General features: G+C 38.6%; 1 protein-coding gene across 3 annotated transcripts in view; it reads left to right on the plus strand.

Moving 5' to 3' along the window:
- The window catches only part of LOC122556711 (peroxisome proliferator-activated receptor gamma coactivator 1-alpha), a 147,046-nt gene that overhangs the window by 1,163 nt on the left and 124,165 nt on the right, over nucleotides 1-21,718 (plus strand). The window lies entirely within an intron of this gene.

The raw sequence follows: 21,718 nt of genomic DNA on the forward strand, positions 1-21,718 counted from the left end.
CATATTGATTCCTCCGAAGGCAAAGTAAACCTTGACAAATATGAATAGTGTTTCTATAGTATTAATGCTAATATACATTGCGTGCAGCCTGCGAGCACGGACTATGAAAAGCTGTTTGATCATGTGTCACATGAGGACTTACTGCACCGACCAGTGCTGACGTCTCCACTCTACTCCAGCGCTGGGAGGCGAGGATGAACCCCTCTGCCTCTGCGTTTCTGAAAACACTCGCCGCACATCTTAAGTAACTTGACCACTTAAAAGCATTTACCCTGCAGAGGTGTAAAAATAAAACACTTTGTTTATCGAATGTCAGTTGTAACTACCTGCGGTTATTTCAGATGTTCCAGCCTGGCTATTAAAGATCATTTATTTAGAATGGCCTGGTAAACTTAAAAGCTGTATTATCGCGCTTCGCAAACAGTTATGGCTAATATAAAATGACAGCCAGCAATTCCATTGCCAATCTTGTATTTTTTTTGACACGTTCTAACTTTCCAGTGTCTGGCCCGATCTACTTACTGTATTAATATAGGATGCACCAAAGCTCTTTAATGGATCACCTCAGTGTGACCCTTGACACTGCCATCTAGTGCTACAGAGCTATTTTTGGTGATAGTTGCACAGGGTTGTAATACCAGCTGAGAGAAGCAATGACAATATCTGAAGAGGTTTCTTTTTGGAACGTTTATGTTAATGTAAACTCATTACTGATATAGGGATAGTAACAAAGTCGTACAGTGAACAGGAATAAGCAGATTCATTGCCCTTCATTGTTTTGGGCAACGTCCTCTACCTGAAATTTCTATTACATAATCTATTGACAATATTGCTCCATAGGTCAAACATTGCATGAGGGTGAAATCTTTGGTAAATAAATTACATTGCTGATGGTTTCCTCATGATCTGTTGATAAACTGTTGAAAAACATTTAACTTTAAAACACATTGCAACCACAATTTTCTTGAACAGTTCTTGCTATTAAAGACTGGGTACATAACCTGTATATTGCTGAACAAAACTTTCCATGTCATTTGAGTTCATGCTAAAGCTGTTTCCCAGGAATATCACAAATGGGCACAGAACTTGGCGTGGGCGCAGCTTCTGCGGAATCAGTCAACTCCTTCACAGATCTGATTAGGAAATTCCAACGGCTTATCCACAAGTTTTAATTTTTACCCCTTGTGATAGTTTGCTCTCTTATGGGCACACCACACAATGTATTGCTCCCAAATGGGCCAGGTTGTGTTCTGTGGCCCTGCATTAATTAAAAAGGATCCAGAAACATGTCTTCATTCGTTGCGCTGTGTTTATCTATTGCTGCCAACATGGAAAGTCTGAATAGTAATGTGCAACTGCAAGAGAAATTCAACTTGCTGAGGAGCAATGGGGGAGAAAAGCAAACACTTGACTTTTGGAACTGTTAGAAAATGTGATTGTAAAGGGGCATGATTTTACAATAATTAGTAAAGTATGCTTATGGACATTTGTCCGGGGCATTAGATGGACCTTATTTAGCATTACAATCCATTCAGTTTCATCTCTTTGCTCTCAAGTGGTTTCCTTGGAGAATGTTGACCCTAATGTAGCTTACAGCGCTTGCAAGAAAAAGCTGGTCAATGCTTGAAATCCCAGTTCTTGTTGCAGTAAAGATGGATTATATACATATGACACACGTTAATTCAAAAGCTATGTCTACGGCCGAAAATAAACCAGGTAATCTACAACATTGTGATAAACAGCCCCCCCCCCCCCCCAAACACTCACTCACTCACACCAGATTAAGGCAGACCAGAAAATGAACAGGATTGCATCATCCTTTTTTCTCAGTCATTAAGTGGGTAGCGACTCAATTGCACAGCAATATTAAAATTAGAAAGATTCAACATCCCTTTTCATAATCTTGACTAGTGGGCTAACTCCTCTCCACCATTCTTCAAGTTGTGAAAAGTTGATGAAGAGTGCAGTAATGATTTGTAAATTAAAAATAAGGATTTTGACTTATGTATGCCAGCAACAAGAAGTCAGTGATGGTCACTGGCATGATGAATTATTGAAATGTAGAATGTTGAAATATGATAGTGAAGTTCTAAAACGTTCTGAGAATAGCAGCTACTTTAAAAAAATCTATGTATATTTTATATAACTCAGTGTATTTTATGCTGTTTGTCTAGGTTTGTCAAAAAGTACTGACACAACTATTACAATGCAGTGTAAATTCTCCCTTGGGAGATTGATTACAAGTCAACCCAGTAATATATGTATAACACTAGTAGTAACTGCATTGGCAACCGGTTTGTCTACTGCTTAATAAAATATTATGCAACCATTTTCCTCATTGAGGTCATTTACTTTGAGAAACAACATTGATTGCATTGCTGTTTAAAGCTGGATCACACTTCAGCTGAGCTGAGATGGAATGGATTAATATTTTAAAGATGGCACAAGGTACGTCCTGCATAGAAGTGACCTCTGATAGCTTAGTGACGTAAACAGGAAATGCTAAGAGAGCTGTTTCGCCAAAGTACAAACCTTGTGTTATAATTCTGCAGAATCAAATTTGCTTCTGTGCAGTCAGCAAGAATCTCTGCATGCCCTACTTAATTTACCATTAAAGCAGAAATTTGATCAGTTGTAAGCAACACCAGTAGGGGGCCTAGGAACTATAACACTACACTCGAGTTATTAGACTAGATCTAGATCAAACAATGACCAAGAATAACATGCAAAAAGGGATTGTTACAACTTTTGCTTATTTTAAAAGCATGATAGGTAATAGCTTTTAGAAACAACATTTTATTTGAAGTGTTTTGTTTGTACTCAATTAAACAATTATGGTTTGCTTATCTCCACTGATATACAAACTTTTATTTGTTCCTTTGCTCATGAGTAAACTTTAACATTGTGGCAAGTTGTTTTTGATGTGATATCTGGAAAGACCAGATGTCTACATCACAGAGAAACAAAACAACTACTACCACTCTTGTGTCATTCAAGTGAAATGATTGAAGGACAAGATAAAAAAAAATTGATTTGTTTGTCCAACTTTCAACATAGCAACCTTCAGTATGAATGGTATTAATTCAAAATACAGGAATGGTATGTGAATGTCTTGGACTTTCTGATTATATCTGTAGAAAGTTTAATATTTCAGGACCAGAGTTAACCATTTGTTATCACTTGTGGCTCTGTTGTGATATTGAGTTGTCTGAAGTGTTATGATGTTGTATCTCATCTATAATTAAACATACTTCTCAGCTTGCAATATCTGTAGTGCTAAATGGTGCCAGATGGTAGGAGTGTGTATAGACCAAGAGCAGTCTCTATATTTGGATGGCAGCTTGAAAATGATAGTTTTGAGGAGCATGCTACAGTTTGGATTTTGTAATGCTTTATCCAATTATTAATATCTTGTGAGGCAAATGTTGATAACTTGCTATGCAACAACTGAGGTAAGGTGAGTAACTCCATGCATCAGATTTTAAAAATTCTTTCATATTGTGTGAATATTGTGAACAAGGCTGACATTTGTTGTCCATCCATATTTGCTCCTAAAATGATGGTAGTGAGCTGTTACATTGAACTCTTACACAACTCACCTGGTATAGATACACTGCAACACTATTAGGAGGGGGGGGGTTCCAAGATATTGACCCAGCGATAGTGGTGGATGATAGTCCCAAGTCAGGAGGATGTATGTTTATGAAAAAAACAACTTATCAATTCATTGACAAAATGTGGGTATTGTTGGCTAGGTCATCATTTATTGCCCTTGAGTAGATAGTGGTGAGATGTCACCTTGAACTGCTGCTATTAGGGAGGGAGCACCAGGATTTTGACTCGGGGATGATGCAGGATCAGTGATATGGTTGTAAATCAAATTTGGTGTATGGTTTGGAGAGGAATTTGCAGTTGTCGCTGTCCGTATGTATCTGCTGGTCTTCTTCATTTGGGGTGATGGAGGTCATGGGTTTGGAAGGTGCTGTCAAAAGAGCCTTGATGAGTGTTGCCCTTTTTCTCTTAAGTGGTACAATTCCATTATTTGGAATGTGCTTTTGTTCATCTTGTATGCAAGATGCTTCACACGGCTGTACATTTGTATGATGGGGAGTGAAAGTTTGAAGTGGTGGATAAGGTGGTGATCAGGTTGTTTGTTTTGTCCTTGATTTGTGTTGAATGCCTTGAATGTTGGAGCTGCACCCATCTACAGGGCACAAGTCAGGAGGACAATTGGGGAATAATTCATCACTTTCCTGACTTGTGCCTTGTGGATGGTGGACAGATTATGGGGAATCAGATGGTGATTTCACGGTAGTCGCCTCCTTAGGTAAGTTTGTTTGAGCTGTAAGTGACTGTATTGGCATCTGTGGGTCTTCTGAAAGTGTAAAGTATGATAAAAGATTGGTGTGTAAGTTCACAGGGCTGGCACTTCATGTTATTGTTGGAGTTTGGGGAAACAACAGCTGTGCCAACTCTGAGTATGTTGCCTGTTACGTGATTCCTAGTCTCTAACCTCCAGTTGCTACAGAATTTATGGCTAATAAAATTCAATTTCTGGTCACTAGTAAATCCGAAGATGTTCATGGTGGAAGATCCAATGATGGTAATGCTGTTGAATGATGAGGGGAGATGGTTGGATACCCTTTAGTGGAGACAGTCATTGTCTGACTCTCGTGTAGTATGACTTTTGCTTGATCGCAGTGACTCAACACAAGCGATGAGTCTTTGCCAGAAGGAATAATATTATTTTAAATGAAAGCATCCAGCCATTTCAGTGGTTGATAACAGATATTTATCCATTAAGGTATGGCTATTCCTGCAAGTGATCAAGGGAATCTGCAGCCACTCCTGATTATTTTTAGGAATTTTATTTTCCTCTGTTCCTTATTTGTGCATTGTTAGACACATCGAAGCAAGGAACAGATGTAGGCAATTCAGCAATTCAAGCCTCCTCCTCCATTCAATTTGAATATGACTGATCCTCTAACTCAATGCCATATTCTTGCTTTTACTCCATGCCCTTGATGCCTTTACTACCTTAAAAATAATTGTTCTGGTGAGCATTTCTCTTTGAATATTGCAAAAGATTGAGCACAATAAAAAAATTTCATTTTGCCTTATATCATATTTACTAATATAGAAAAATGAAGGATTCATTTTGCACAGCACCAACAAAGCTAACAACAATGTATATTGTATCTTTAATATTGTGAGCAGTACCAAGGCACTTATTTGGAATATTGCCAAACAAAATTACCCAAAATTCGGGCAGGTAACAAAACCTGGCCAATGACCTGTATTGTAATGGAAGAGAGAGGCAAAGAGATATGAGGAAAGAATTCCAGAGCTCACACCCCTGATAACTGAAGGCTGAATTCTGCCTTAAAATCGGGCTGCCTCAAGAGGTTAGAATTGAAGGAGTTGACTGAAGATCATGCAAGATTGTAGAGCTGAAGGATATTAGTAATTGGGAGAGTGTGGTCATGGAGAGAATTGAAAACAACATAGGAATTTTAAAATCAAGCCATTGCTTAACAGCGAATCAGTGCAAATAGCAAGACCCTGAGTGATGGGTGAACGTGACCCATGTGAGTATATTTTCCTTTAATTCCTATAATACCAGCAACACTTCACATTCACCTTGATATGAATACTCTCAGTTGGGCTGTGCAATAGATTTTAAATAACATGCTAAGGTTGTGAAACACACTTTGAAATTATCTTAGAGGAATTACTACATCAATACACTGACAGACAGATAGGTTTCAAAGGTCAGAGAGATCATTGAATCCATAATGAATTCTCAAATGTTCTTGAAACAATTTAGAGTAATGCATAATGTATCATCTAACATAGTCACAGAAACATAAGTTGGGGTATTTTAAGTGAATGCCATGATACTTGAATGACCACTTGCTGAAGCATTCCAAGCAAGTAATATAAATGTTGTTTTCTACGTTTGTTAAAGGAAGCTGAATTGAAAATAGTGAAGAATACAGTGATCCATCTGAGATTGCTTGATAAAGAAGGTTTTAAATGTTTGGATAGAAATGCAGGCAAAGATAAGATTCAGATTTGTCCCTGTAGCTGCACACCCTTCCCTCTGCCACCTCTCCTCCAACATCCTTTGCTCTCCCACTGTGCTAACCTCCATTCCCAGCCCAAGGAGCCCATGCTAACTGCTGAGATTAGAGACAAAAACCAACCAATCTGCTTGGCCAGACGCTGTCTGGAGTCAGAATTTCTCCAGCTTGATTGGTGGAAATCTCATCTCCAGTCAGTCATTGCAATATTAAATTGCACCAGGGTAGCCAATACCAGCAGGCATGTGTTCCCACTGAGTCTAGAGGTGGTGAGGTGGGAAATCTCAACAGCTGGGAAATCCTGATTAGATACTGGAAAATCTCCCATTAACTTTGTTTCCTCCCGCTTCAGAAAGAGTTTCTCAAAGGCAAATTGTTGCCTTTGAGAATTTAAAAAATTCACTCTTGAGATGAGCCATCACTGGTTGGGCCACCATTTTATTGCCCATCCCCAGTTGTCATTGAGAAGGTAGTGGTGAGTTGCCTTTTTGAACCATTGCAGTGCGTGTGTTGCAGATGGATCCATAGTGCTACAAGTGAGAGAATTTCAGGATTTTTGCCCAATGACAGTGAAAGAACGGCAATATATTTCTAAGTCAGGATTGTGAATGGCTTGGAGGGGAACTTGGTTAGCACAGTATCTAGGTCTGAAGAATTTTGAGACACATTTGGTCTCAGTATCTGTTGCAGACTTGTGTTTATGAACATGCTAAAGTGATGGACCTTGAGGGAAGTATCTATTCTGCTGATCCACACCATTGTGAAATCATATGCATCAGAGTACTTAAACTTCCCAGCCCAGATCCACGAGTTTTGATAGGAGGAACAGAAAGTAACAGATACAAGATAGATTATCTGGGAATTGGAAAATTTTTGTCTGTTCCCTTTGGTAATCAGAACTAATCCAGGAGGTAGTAGTCCTGACTTACGTCAAAAGCCTCTCTAATTTTTCACAATGATCTTCACACCACCGAAAACCAGGTGCAACTGTCAGAAATACAGTTAATGAACATTTCCTGCATAAACCAGCAAACAGTTTGCACAAATCCAGTAATCGCTGGCAAAAAAGTCACTGCCAAACATCCAAACTTCTAAATCTGAAAGTATGATATCTGATTATCACTAAATTATTCATAATTGATCTCCATATACACAATTTATTCCCTTTACTGTTTTACATCCTAATCAAATTATTCAACTTTTAATAAGTACAGAGAGCAAACCCATTGACCTGTTTTAGGGGTAATCATTAAACTCGGTTGACTAGTTGATTAGAACGTGGTTTAGAATAATACCAGAAGCGTAAGGTTTCTCCCAATGCCACTGAGGTAGACTTGGGGCCTGCCTACTCACCCTGCCGTTACCATATTGTAATATTACCTATTGGTCAACAGTCTATGAAAAATTGAGGATGTGATTTGAAGAATGGGATTGAGTCATTATTCACATTGCATCATAAAAGTGGCCTCATGTCCATGCTGCTTTTGAAAATAAATGTGATTTCGCTTACCTAGGCATTTTCCATAAATATTGGGAGCCAATTTTTCTTCTTTCTCCAATACTGTTGTCAAAGCCAAACTGATAGTCTTTCTAAAATTTTGTTGCAACAAACTAACATACAGTTTTTGGAAAAGACAAAATATGTATTTTTTAGTGAATATTATGTGTAGGAGCAGATTCTTCCTTCCTCATATTTAGCCAGTTGCACAATAGATCTAGGAGATTGAGACAATCGTTGTTAGTTTGCTTTTGGCATTTGGTACAGTGGGTGTATTGTGGTATGAACATGTGACTGACAGCTCCTTAAGTTTGGAAGTCTGTTTTAGCTGTGCTATAAAAGTGTTCTGCATGCAGTTTGATCATGTGCCTTATGAGCTGAGAGGCCACACTTATTCCATATATGTTCTGGCAGACCAAGGAATCCTAGATATCTTCAATAATTCTTTCCACAGCTCTTGCCTCCATTTTTGGTTGTTTTTCACATACATGCCTTTGCTGCATGCAGGCTCGACTATTCCAGTGCACTTTTGGCTGCTGTCCCATGTTTTTACCCTCCGTAATAGTAATCCAAAATGCTGCTGCCTGTGTCCTTACTTGCAAGTTCATCCTTGCCCCTCTAATCGCTGATGTGTATGGGTTTCTGATTATGCAATGTCTGGATTTTTAAAATGCTCATTATTTTTAAATTACTCCATGGTCTCACCCCCATCTTTGTAATCTTTTACAGACCTCCAGCACTCTGAGATAGTTGATTCTCAAAATTTGCTCCCTTAATATTCCTGATTTGAATTGCTTCAATTGCTTCAATTTGAATGGCCATTCTGCCTCCATTTGCCAAGGCTCTGAACTCTGGATTCCAGCCCACCCACAAACCTTTCCCCTTGTTTTCTCCTCTTTCCTCTTTTAAGACACCCTTTAATGTCAAACACTTTTATGAAGAATTTGGGCAGCTGCCTGAATATCATCTTGTGTGGGCCTCTGTGTAAAATGTTTCTTTGGCAGCTCTCCTGTGAAGTAGCATGGGACATTTTGCTACTTCAAAGGTGCTATAGAGCAAGTTGTTGTTGTTCTTGAACTTTTATACAGCCTATCCATTTTCATTTAACTGCACCTTTGTTAAACATGCAAACTCTACGCAAATCTATTTTATAACATGAAGCTAAAGTGTGCTTCAGAAAATGTTTTGGGAAGTGATTATTGCTAGTTCATTGATTTATTATTTTTAAAAGTAATGATTTTCAACCGTATGATTGCCATTGAGATACATGGGTGGGCACCTGGACATTTAAGACCAAGAGTAACTTGACGGCAGCAAAGAGAAGAAAATAACAAAGTCTTTATTTTCTCAATTTCCTGATACATTCTTGTTAGTTAGTTTCTTCTTGGGTCTCCTGGTCACTCTTTTTCTTGTTTTTAGGAGTGGGGACAAGAATGGATAATCTGTTTGTAGTTCTCTACCACTACTGCTGTGTAACTCCCTGTAGAGTAGCTCCGTTCAGTGTCTTTGCTCTGTATCTCTGCCAAATATGTTAACTATGAGCAGGAAGTCATCAAGTGGAGGAATATTTGATTTGAATCATTCAACAATGTACTGCAACACAAGATTGCTATATTTCAAATTATATGATGGACACAGTTTCTTGCTGAGTACTTTTAACAAAACCATGCCTTTACCAATGATTTTAAAATCTGCTATTAGTGTCTAATGCTATGGATCACATATTGAATATAAAATGTCATTTCTGCACAACAAACATGATTTACATGATTTATTAAATGTATTTGTTCCTTTCAAAGTTGTAAGGTCCCTGACCAAGAGTCCATTCTCCATGCCATTCAACTTTTGGATAGTTATAACTATTGTGCAGTATAATTAGACAATGTTATGATAAATGATGAATGTTTGTCATGTTTTATAGTTGAAATTCTCTTCATTAATGTGACCACTGTGAAATTTTAAACTGTAAGAAGGTTAGTGAAATTGAATACTGATGGTTGAACCCACCTTTAGAAGACTACTAAGAATTGACAACGAACTCATCAATATTATTGACACCCTGAAAACAAATGGAAAAGTAAATTGTTAGGTTTGACTGCACTCATTTAGGTTTACGCACCTAATCGATTTTTATCTATTTAGCGACAGTGTCTGCACTTCAAACTAATTTATTGCATGTGAGGTAGTTTTTGGATACCTGCAGGGCATAATAAGGTGCTATACAAATGCATGTTTGCACAAATTAATTTTATTGTTAGGATTATTTTCTGATGAAAGGTTAGCTGTCACCACAAATGTTTCATTGTGTCAGATGCTGTCTGGTTATAGCTATCAGACATTCATTAAAAGAGCATTACATTGAAGGCTTAGCGTATATTTAACAGTTTGACATTGTATTACTCATACTGTGAAAATCTGTTGTGTAATTTTTCCATAAAGTAACATTTGTTGCCCATAAAATTATCTACCTGGTGGTGGATGTATTACAGAATCAGAACAGACAGTGATTGCTTTTGTTTCTGGCATTTCCAGTAAATGTCTGTTAAGTGCTTTGACTAGCCATTTTCCTAGACATAGGATTCCTCCAGTAAAGTATGTAGAAATATGCTTTTAATGTTTTCACTTTGTCGATCCTCTCCGGAACGGGCCTAATCATGATTGGATAGTGACAAAAACAGAAATTGCTGGAAAAGCTCAGCAGCTCTGCTAGCATCTGTGAAGAGAAATCAGAGTTAATGTTTTGTGTCCGGTGATCCTTCCTCAGAAGGATTGCTTGCATGCTTTGCCACAACATCTCAATAACCTCCTCAAGTTGCACAACCCTGAGGTCTCTGTACCTTCCCTATTTTGGCCTCTTCCACATCCACCAAGTCTTTAACTACCTCCGCACTAGATTTGGGTACCTCTCCATTAAGCTTCTCTGTCACTGTACCTGCCTTTCTTCCTTTCAGACACTTAACATACATCTCGCTGCCTGCCCTAATATCTCATGTGGGTTGATGCCAAGTCTTGTTCGATATGAAGTGCCTTTGAACATTTTACCATTTTAAAATGCTGTATAAATGCAAACTGTTGTTGCTACATCACTGACTACTCTCCAATCTCAAACTAGATTGTGTATTGATTCACTTATGTTCCCATAGTTAAATAACAAAAAACTATTCTTGTTCTCATTCAAGTTCTGAAAATCACAGGAGAGGCCTGCAGATGTGAACCAAGAGTGAGACCTCGGGCATTCTTACAAAAGTCACCCAAAATGCTGAGTAAATTATACCAATGAAATGAGTTATTGTTTTGGAGGTGAGGCTTAAATTTTAATTTTCCTATCCATTACATCATGCTGAACAATTAGGTATTTCCACAGGGCCGTTAAAGAAGTTTTCTTATTTTTAAATGCTCACTTCCTGCAAATAGGAAATGCTATAATAGCTTAAAAAACTCATTCTGTTCTTCTAAGTCACTGTGGTTTGTATTTATGCTTGTTTTTATATATATATTGTACGAAAAGGGGAAGTTGCTAATATTGGGAAATGGAACACTCAAGTCAGTATCAACTGACAGGTCAAAAGGAGCACAAATAATTGTTTTTAAATTCATTGATGGGATGTAGGCTTTCCTGGCAAAGACAGCATTTATTGCCATGCCTGTACAATGCATTAGCTTGCCAGGTTACTCAGAGGACAGTTAAGAATCAAACTCACTGTTGTCGGTCTGGAGTCAAGTATAGTCTACAGCGGGTTAAGACATAGATTTCCTTCTCTAGAGCACATTAGGCAGTTTGCTGGTCATTGCTTATGCTATCATTTTCCAGATTTATTTAATTAAAATAATTTTAGTTTTCCAGCTGCCATGGATTTTAAATTCTCATCCTTGGGTTACTAGTCCAGTCACAATGTATAAATCAGATCAACGCTTGCACTTTCAGAAACCCACTTGATATTTTTGTATTGCTCAAAACTGTCCTTTGACATTATTAAGAAAATCAAAATTAGGTGTGATTTGTTACTAGATCTATGCCAACTGACAACTAAGGGAGGTGTTGGCATACTGGTAATGTCTCTGGGTTAGTAATCAAGAATCCCAGACTAATGTTCTGGGAATATGAATTCAAATGCCACCATAGCAGAGGGTGAAATTTGAATTCAACAAAAACTCTGGGGTAAAAGATTGGTTTAAAGGCGACCGTGTTGATTGTCCTAAAACCCATCTGGTTCACTAATGTCCTTTAGGGACAGAAATTTGCCATCCTCACTTGGTCTGGCCTGCATGTGACCATAGGACCACAGCAATGTGGTTGGCTCTTAATTGACTACTGGGAAATTGGGGATGGGCATCTATATCTCATGAGCAAAATAAAAATCCACTAGATTCAGATTGCATGAATTTATTACACGTGAGACCTTCTATCCCTGACTGGCACCTAAACCAGTCCAATATCTAGTTTTGCTTGTGCAAAATATTTTTCAGAATTTCAAATAACATTATTCCTGTAGTGATCTAATTCTTCCACAAACGTTTTCGTTTTTTGTTTGTTGTTTTTATTATTTTCTCCTTTAGCTCATATTTCTAAGAGAGCCTGTCATGAAGCTTCTAAACCTGGGACTGATAGCATTTATGAACAGGCTGCTTTGTTGAATGTTAGTTACTTGGCTGGTGACCAGTTCTTTTGGCCCTGTACTCAGAGAGAAGCTTTAAATTTACTGTGTCCCTTACAACCATTTGTTTAGGAGCTTGCTACAATGAAAGTAATGGTATAAATCCACATCAAACCATAATTATGAATGCAAAGTCATCATTTGTAATGCCATTATTTCATAGGAACAAAGGTGACCCTTTTAGTCTTCTTTCTTCATTCAGTTAGATCATGATTTTATCTCCACTTTCTCATCTTTTGATTCATATCTCTTGATACCCCTACTTAATAAAAATCTGAAATTCTCAGTTCCACATTGCCAGTGTCCTTTGCCAAAGAAGAGCTTCCTCAATTGAATTCTAATCAGCCTCTCCCTAATTTCAAGTTGCGTTCTTTCAGTGTCATTGATTGTTACTGGATAGTGTGATTCAACTACTTTCATTGTTCCAGCATTGATAGGAACTTGAAATTTGTGCATCATGTGTCTTTAGAGAAATATCGTGATTTGGTGAATGCCAAGAATGCTATTATAATAGTTGGTTGATGCGACACCGGAGTGCTTGGTCGTAGGAGCTTGCATCGAATGCAGAATGAAACCAGTAGACCAAGAACTATATAAGCATTAAAGGACTACTTCAAGATTGGCATTTGCAAGAGTTTGCTTCTGATTTTCTAAAAATAAAAGTATTATCTAATGTATGGGAAAATAAAGGACTGTAGGAAAGGGGGTAATCAGCCATGGATGTCTAAGGAAATAAGGGAGGCTATCGAGTTGAAAGATAAGGCATACAAAGTGACAAAGACCAGTGGGAAACTAGAAGATTGGGAAAACTTTAAATGTCAATGGAAAGCCAGAAATAAGCTATAAAGAAAAGTAAGGTAGATCATGAGAGTAAAATAGGTCAGAATATAAAGACATTTAGCAAAGGTTTCTACAAATATATGTAAAATGAAAAAGAGTAGCTAAGGTAAACATTGGTCCTTTAGAGAATGAGAAGGGAGATTTAATAATGGGAAATAAGGAAGTAGCCGAGGCATTAAACAGGTATTTTGTGTCTGTCCTCACAGTGGACGACATGAATAGCATGTCAGTAATTGATGATAACGAGATTAAGGTAGGTAAGGGCCTAGAAATGATCATCATCATGAAAGAGGTGATGTTGGGCAAGCTAATGGAGTTAAAAGTAGACGAGTCTCCTGGCCCTGATGGATTGCATCCCAGGGTGCTAAAAGAGATGGCAGGAGAAATAGCAAATGCACTGGTGGTAATTTTCCAATATTCGCTGGACTCTGGGGCAGTTCCAGCAGATTTGAAAACAGCAAATGTGACTCCACTGTTTAAAAAAAAGACAATAAGCAAAAGATTGGCCAGTTAGCTTAACTTCTGTAGTGGGGAAAATGTTTGAAACTATTATTCACGAAGAAATAGCAAGACATTTAGATAGAAACTGTTCCACTGGGTAGACACAGCATGGGTTCATGAAAGGCAAGTCAATTTATTGGAATTCTATGAAGACTACGAGCGCAGTGGACAATGGGGACCAAGTAGATGTAGTGTATCAGGATAGCCATAGATATTAGACAGCGACAAACACAGAAAATGAAAAAAACTTGACCTCCAGAAAAAACTAAACAAACTTACACAAAGTAACAACACTGACAGCACAGAAGCATGGATAAAAAAAACTTGTCCGACTGACCCTTAACAGACACTGAAAAAGCCGTCTTAGTAAGAGGATTAAATTACAACTGCCAGGATGCGGACAAGAAAGATTTCTTAGCAGCATTAGAAACAACACTAAAAGACAACCAACTCACAGAAGAAACCCAGCAAACAATCAGACAGGTAGTTGTACCAACATTAAGCAGAAAAAAGGAAGGAAACACACTCAGTACACAAGAAAAGAAGGCACTAGAAAGACTTAAAAAAAGATAAAAACATTGTTATCCTACCTGCAGACAAAGGACGCTTGACAGTCATTCTAAATCGAAGAGACTGCATTGAAAAAGCGAACACACTACTTACAGATACCAACACTTACCAACAGGTGGTGATGGACCCGACCCCACAACTAGAGAACCGAATCACAGCTCCACTAAAAAAAAACTTCAGAAATCTGGAGAAATAGATAAGATCAACATCCAAAAAATGAAACTAGATGGATCCAACACACCACGCTTCTACAGAGTACCCAAAATTCTCAAACCAGGAGACCCCTCCGACCCATAGTCTCGCTACCGGGAACACCAACTTACAGATTGGCCAAGGAGATACATCAAAGACTAAAACACTTAGTAGAGGACTCGCGTCACTCCATCCACTCCACCCAAGAAGTCCTGAAGATCATCAAAGACACTACGATAGAAGAGGATGAAATAATGGTCTCCTTTGATGTAACAGCCTTGTTTACATCAATCAACATTAACCTGGCCAGGAAACACTGACTACACTATTTAGAAGACCCAAAGACACATACAGCAAAACCACTAATTTCATCAACAAGGACAGTATCGTCAAGCTAGTGGACCTATGTCTTACCACACGCTCCACCTTCAACAACAAAACCTACAGACAAACCAACGGAACACCCATGGGATCTCTGATATCAGGGTTCTTAGCAGAGGCAATAATACAGAGACTGAACAAACAGCTCTGCCAACCATCCAACCCAACCTTTAGATCCGCTACGTGGATGACACCTTTGTCATCATTAATCGAAACAAATTAGAGGAAACCTTCAAGACCATCAATAATACCCTTACTGGCATAACATTCACTAAAGAGGAGGAAAACAACAAACTGCCATTCCTAGATGTCACAGTAGAGCAAACAGTCAATGGGGAACTTCAAACCAGCGTCTACAGGAAAACAACACATACGGACCAAATACTGAACTATAGAAGCAATCACCCCAACATCCACAAATGAAGCTGCATCAGAACATTATTTCAATGAGCCAACACACACTGCAGCACAGAGGAAAATCACCTATATGGTGTATTTAAAAAGAATGGGTCCCAACGAACATAGTGCCGATTTTCTCAGCAACAAACCCAGACAAAACACATCCAGAAACACTAACCACTCTCCCCTACATCAAAGACATCTCGGGAAATGACTGCCAGATTACTCAGACTCCTTGGCATCATGGTAGCCCACAAACCCACCAACACACTAAAAAATCAGCTAATGAACTTGAAAGACCCTATACTGACAACCAGCAAAACTAATGTCATTTACAAAGTACAGTGCAAGAACTGTAACAAACACTACATTGGACAAACAGGCAAGAAAACTACCACTAGGATACATGAACACCAACTAGCCACAAAGAGACATGACCCTCTCTTACTAGTATCCTCACATATGGATGGGGAAGGACACCAGTTCGACTGGGACAACACATGCATCCGAGGACAAGCCAAACAAAATGTGCACGAGAATCCCTAGAAGCATGGCATTCCAACCGGAACTCTATCAACAAACACATCGAGTTAGACCCCATCTACCACCCACTGAAAAAAGGAACAGGAGATGACTTCACCACAGGAAATGACATCACCAACCCAAAGAAACCCAAACTATAAATAGAAAGCAGGAATTTTCAGCATTGCTTCACCTGAGGCCCACTGAAGATGTTACCTAGTAGGGTAACGAAACATCTGGAAATTAACCTTTCAGCTCAGCAAGCAAACCTACATCCAAAAGTGTATCTGGATTTCCAAATGGCATTCGACAAGGTGCAGCAGAAAAGGCTGCTGCACAAGATAAAGTTGCATGGCATTACGGGCAATGTATTAGCGTGGGTAGAGATTGGTTAATCAAAGGAAACAGAGAAGGGATAAATGAGTGCTTTTCTGGTTGGCGATCAGTGACTAGTGATGTGCCTCAGATCAGTTTTGGGACTGCAATTGTTTACAATTTACGTGGATGATTTGGAGTTGAGGACTATGTGCACTGTGTCAAAGTTTGCGAACGTGTGGTAGAGCAAAGTGTGCAGAGGACCCTGAAAGTTTAGAGGGCAAAAGTCTGGTCAGTGGAGTACAATGTCAATAAATGTGAAGTCATCCATTTTGGGAGGAGTAACAGGAACAAGGGCTATTATTTGAATGGTAAAAAATTGCAGCACCCTGCTGTGCAGAGGGAGCTCGATGTCCTTGTGCATGGATCACCGAAGGTTGGTCTGCAGGTGCAACAGGTAATTAAGAAGGCAAGTGGAATTTTGTCCTTCATTGTTAGAGGGATTGAGTTTAAAGGCAATGAGATTGTGTTGCACCTGGACAGGGTGCTGGTGAGGCCACACCTGGAGTATTGTGTGCAGTTGTAGTCTCCTTACTTGAGCAAGAATTCACTGGCACTGGAGGGGGTGCAGAGGAGATTCACTAGATTGATTCCGGATTTGAGAGAGTTTGCTTATGAGGAGAACCAGATTAGACTGGAACTATATTTATTGGATTTTGGAATGAGTGGGGATCTTATGGAAACATATAAAAATATGAAGAGAATAGATAAGATAGAAGCAGTGGGGTTGTTTCCACTGGTGGTGAAACTAGAACACGAGTGGATAGCCTCCAAAATTAGGGGGAGCAGATTAGGACTGAATTGAGGAAGAACTTTATACTAGAGTGAATCTGTAGAATTCCCTGCCCAGTGAAGTAGATGAGGCTTAAATGTTTTTAAAGCTACAATAATGTTTTGAATAGTAAAGGAATTAAGGGTTATGGTGAGAGAGTGGGTAAGTGAAACCGAGGCCACAAAATGTTTAGCCATGATCTTATTGAATGGTGGAGTGGGCTTGAAGGTTCTCTTGTACTTATGCATTGTAAGATCATTCTGGGGAAGTGAATTTTTTTGGAGTGGGACATTGAGACTTTCTTATAAGAGGTTTTATTTGGAGAAAAGTCTTTTTTCATGGCAAATTTAAATCTAACAATAGGTGTTTGAACATTTATAGACCATACACTTCGGTGGGATGTAACCTTTTCAAGTGCATGTGTTCAGGAAAGGAATCTTCTGGAAACCATTCATGGTTTATTGTTGATTACTAGATATTATAATTTACCTGCTATTTTATCACTATAACATATTCATATTGTACTATAGGTAAAGATGTCACAAGCATTTTTAAATGACATTTACTCAATGTATTGGATTTATAGACCTCGATGTTTCAGTCCACATTGTGACCTTTGCTCTGTTTGTATGGTCTAAGATGGTGACTCTTTTTTTCTCTAATTTACGTTGAAGGCTGAGAGGGAGAGATTTTTGAAACTGAGATAGCTAAAGAAATTCCATTGGTGGACATTGTCTAAGAAAAGAGACCTCCGGGCATTTCCAATTATATCTGATCCCAAGAGTTAATTTTATTATGGTTCAAGCATTTTTCATTGAAGTTTGAATGCATTAGTAGGAGCTATAATGTACGCTGAAGGTACTCGAGCAAGATGTAAAATAACTAGTACTGTACAATGGCATAAAGAAGGTCTCTCAAATAGCAAATGAAGAAATAAAGAGAGAATCTGCTTCTGGGGATTTATTTATTTTGGCCAAGTCAATGGAAGCACTTTTTGCTCTTCAAATATTTCTGTTGAATCTTTTATGTCACAGAGTCATACAGCATGGAAGCAGACCCTTCGGTCCAACCAGTCCACGGTAGCCATGTTCCCAGACTGAACTATTCCCACCTGCCTGCACTTGGCTTATATCCTTTTAAATGTTTCCAGTTCGTTAACTTATCCAAATATGTTTTAAATGTTGTAATTGTATCTGCGTCTCCATTTCCTGACAGTTCATTCCACAAACAAACCACTCTGCGTTTTAATAAATTAACCTCTCGTCCTTTTTAAATCTTTCTCCTCTCTCACCTTAAAAATATACCCACTAGTTTTGAACTTCTTCATCCTAGAGAAAAGACCCTTGTGTTCACCTTATCTATGCCTCCTCATGATTTTTATGAACCTCAATGTGTTCACCCCTCAACCTCCTACACGCCATTGAAAAATGTCCCTTCCTTTACAGTCTAGCTTTGTATCTCAAACTCTCCATTCCCAGCAAGATCCTGGTTAATTTTTTTCTGAATTCTCTCCAGTTTAATAATATCCTTCTTATAATTGTGCAGTTCTGTTTGCACTATGTAGAGAGGAGCCTTAATTATCCTAACGACGCGGGTGGGGAGTATTTTGTCAGATAATCAAATGTTCGGATAATCGAATGCCGGATGACACAGTTTAGCCACACATCGGGACCATGCAATCTGGCCGGATAATCGAATGCTGGATAAACAAGGTTCCTCTGTACTCCAGAAGAGGTGTCACCAACGTCCCGTACAACTTTCTTAACCACCTTGTCTACCTGTGACACAAATTTCAATAATTGCGTACCTGAATCTCTAGGTGTCTCTATTCTTCAATGCTATCCAAGGCCCTATTTTTAATTATATGTCCTGCCCATATTTGTCCTAGTAAAATACAAAATCTCTCATTTATGGATGTAGGTTTGCTCGCTGAGCTGGGAGGTTCATTCCAGATATTTCATCACCCTACTACTATGTAACATCTTTAGTGGGCCTCAGGTGAAGCAGTATACATGATTCCAACTTTCTATTTATATGTTTGGGTTTCTTTGGGTTGGTGATGTTATTTCCTATGGTGATGTCATTTTCTGCTCTTTTTCTCAGGGGGGTGGTAAATGGGGGCTAACTCTGTGTTTGTTGATAGAGTTCCGGTTGGAATGCCAAATCTAAATTAAACTCCATCTGCCATTCCTCAGCCCATTGACCCAATTGATCAAGCTCTTTTTGTGGTTTGTTACCACCTTCATTTTCCACTACATTACCAATTTTGGTGTCACCTGCAAAGTTATTAACCATGTTGAATATTCTCTCATCTAAATCATTTATATAAATGACAAACAAAAGAGAACCAATGCTGATCCCTGTGGAACACTGCTGGTCACAGGCCTCCAGTCCAAAAAACAATCTCCCCACCACCACTCTCTGTCTCCTCACATAAAGCCAATTTTGTAACCATTAGCAAGCACATCCTGAATCCCGTGTGACCTAAGGTTACTAATTAGTCCTGCATGCAGAACTGTACTTGAACAGACAGAAAAGGTCATATCTTAACTATTTTCTAGATGGCACCTTTGAGATTGCAACACTTCAACAGTGCACTGAAATGTCAACGTAGTTTGTGTTATAGCCACCTTGGTCAGAGGCAAGGGTACTATCAACTCAGCCAAGCTGTCAGCCTAGAACGGGTACAGAAACAATTTATTAGTATTTTAAAAGCTGGAATGAGCTATCATCGGTAGTAGTATCTGGTTTACAGTGTCTGTTTAGAAATTTTGATCAATGTTTTTACTCAAGTTAGCAGTGATCGTTGATTTTTCAAAAAATGTGATGGTAACCCTTCTTATCCACAACCTTAACATTAGTAGAAGTGCACGCTTGCAGTTTATTGAAGTTCAGTTAGCAGAGACTAAAAATGAGCCTAAATTTTTCATTTGTACCAATCGGGTGCATTCAGATTAATGATATTTTGTAACAAAAAGGAAATTGTGGACTCTAAACAGTAACAAATGGAATAAATTAGGTATTTAAAAAGCAGAAAATTTGTGGTTGACTGATTGCAAGAGTGGCAGTGTAGAGGTGATCAATAATAAAGTCTGTAAAGCACAAGCAAAGGTATAACTTATATCTTTGAAATAATTATTCATTGTAACAGAAGGCCGTATTTTTGAATCTTGCCATTCTGGTAAGTTTGTTTTACACCCATCTTGTACTTGATCAAAACAATGAACAAGATGTGGATGCCAATATATTGTGTAGCATTTAAATTAGTACATTCTATGACTACAACTTACATCTCATAAAATTCCAAAGAAAAAATAACATTCATTCAGCAAATGATCTGTAATGAAGCAGTATCCAGGTTGTATGTTCATAGTCTTACTTTTATATGTACATAGATAATTCCTTTGCAAGAAATGTTTCAAGTTTTAAAAAGTTACTTCAAAACAGCACAGGAATGGACATTTTGGCCCACTAAGCCTGCATCAATTCCAATCCTTATTTAGACCCACTATCCCTGACTATCCACTCTTCCTATGCTTCTCATAATTTTATAGATCTCTATCACTACTCAGCCTCTGTTTTTCCAGTGAAAACAACTTAAGTTTATGCAACCTCTCCTAATTAAAGCCCTCCATTCCAAGCAACATCCTGGTAAGCCTTCTCTGAAACCTCTCCAAAGCATCCACGTCCTTCTCGTCGTGCACCGACCAAAACGTCACGCAATATTCCAAGTGTGGCCTAACTAAAGTATTGTATAGCTGTAACATGACTTGGCAACTTTTATATTCAGTGCCCCAGCAAATGAAGGCAAGCGCGTTGTATGCCTTCCTGACCACCTTATCCACCTGTGTTGCCACTTTCAGGGATCTGTGCATTTGTACATCCAGATCCCTCTGGATATCATGCTCAAAATCGTTCTGAATTTGATCTTCCAAAATGCATCACCTCGCATTTGTCTGGATTAAACTCCACCTGCCATTTCTCTGTTCAAATCTGCAGTCTAAATTTTTCCAGCTGTATCCTTTGACAATCCCCCTCACTATCTACAACCAAATTTGGTATTATCTGCAAACTCATTAATCAGACCACCTATATTTTCCTCCAGATCATCTATATATATATATTACAAACAACAAACGTCCTGGCACTGTTCCCTGTGGAATAGCATTAGTTACTCATCTCCATTCTGAAATGCACCTTTCCCCTGCTACACTCTGTCATCTATGACCAAACCAGATTTGTATCCATCTAGCTAGCTGACCCAGATCCCTTGAGTCTCTACCTTCGGTACTAGCCTGCATGAGGTGCCTTATTAAGTGCCTTACTAAAGTCCACGTAGACAACATCCACTACCTTTCCCTCATCAATCATTCATATTGTTTATTAGAAATGAGGATGAATACTCTAGGGAAAGCAGAGAAAATGACAAGGAGTGTTGTACTGGCATTGGATATTTAAAATAAAGAGTGAATTAGCTAGCAACTAAGTAAGTAGACGAAACAACTCTATTTCAAGGTGTTCCTTTATTTAAAAACAGCACAAAAGGGTAAACTGAAATGGCTGTTGTGGCACAGTAGCTGAACAAGTTGCTATCAAAGTATTTTAAAGCACAAATTAGCCACACAGGTCAAGAATTCCTCGCCTGTTCTCTGGCTAACCTCCTCTCCTGGATCTCCCGCAAACCGGAATGCCCAAACATATCGGTAACTGATGTCCGGAGAACTGAAACACACCAAGTGCACAGAGAAAGTGCATAATGTGATGGAAGGGAGCAAGCCAGCAGTTTAGTTTTGCAAATTGGATGCCTAGTCAGTTTGACATTACCTTAGTCTGCAACAAACTGCTCTGAGTGTTGCATTCTTCTCTGTAAAACACAAAGACATAATCAGAATCAGAGCATTAAATATCCAGTGCAATGGGATGTCAGAGA

Source organism: Chiloscyllium plagiosum, unplaced genomic scaffold (assembly GCF_037043375.1).
Source record: "Chiloscyllium plagiosum isolate Xiang-an unplaced genomic scaffold, Cpla_swu_hap1 HiC_scaffold_16, whole genome shotgun sequence".
NCBI classification, from domain to species: domain Eukaryota; kingdom Metazoa; phylum Chordata; class Chondrichthyes; order Orectolobiformes; family Hemiscylliidae; genus Chiloscyllium; species Chiloscyllium plagiosum.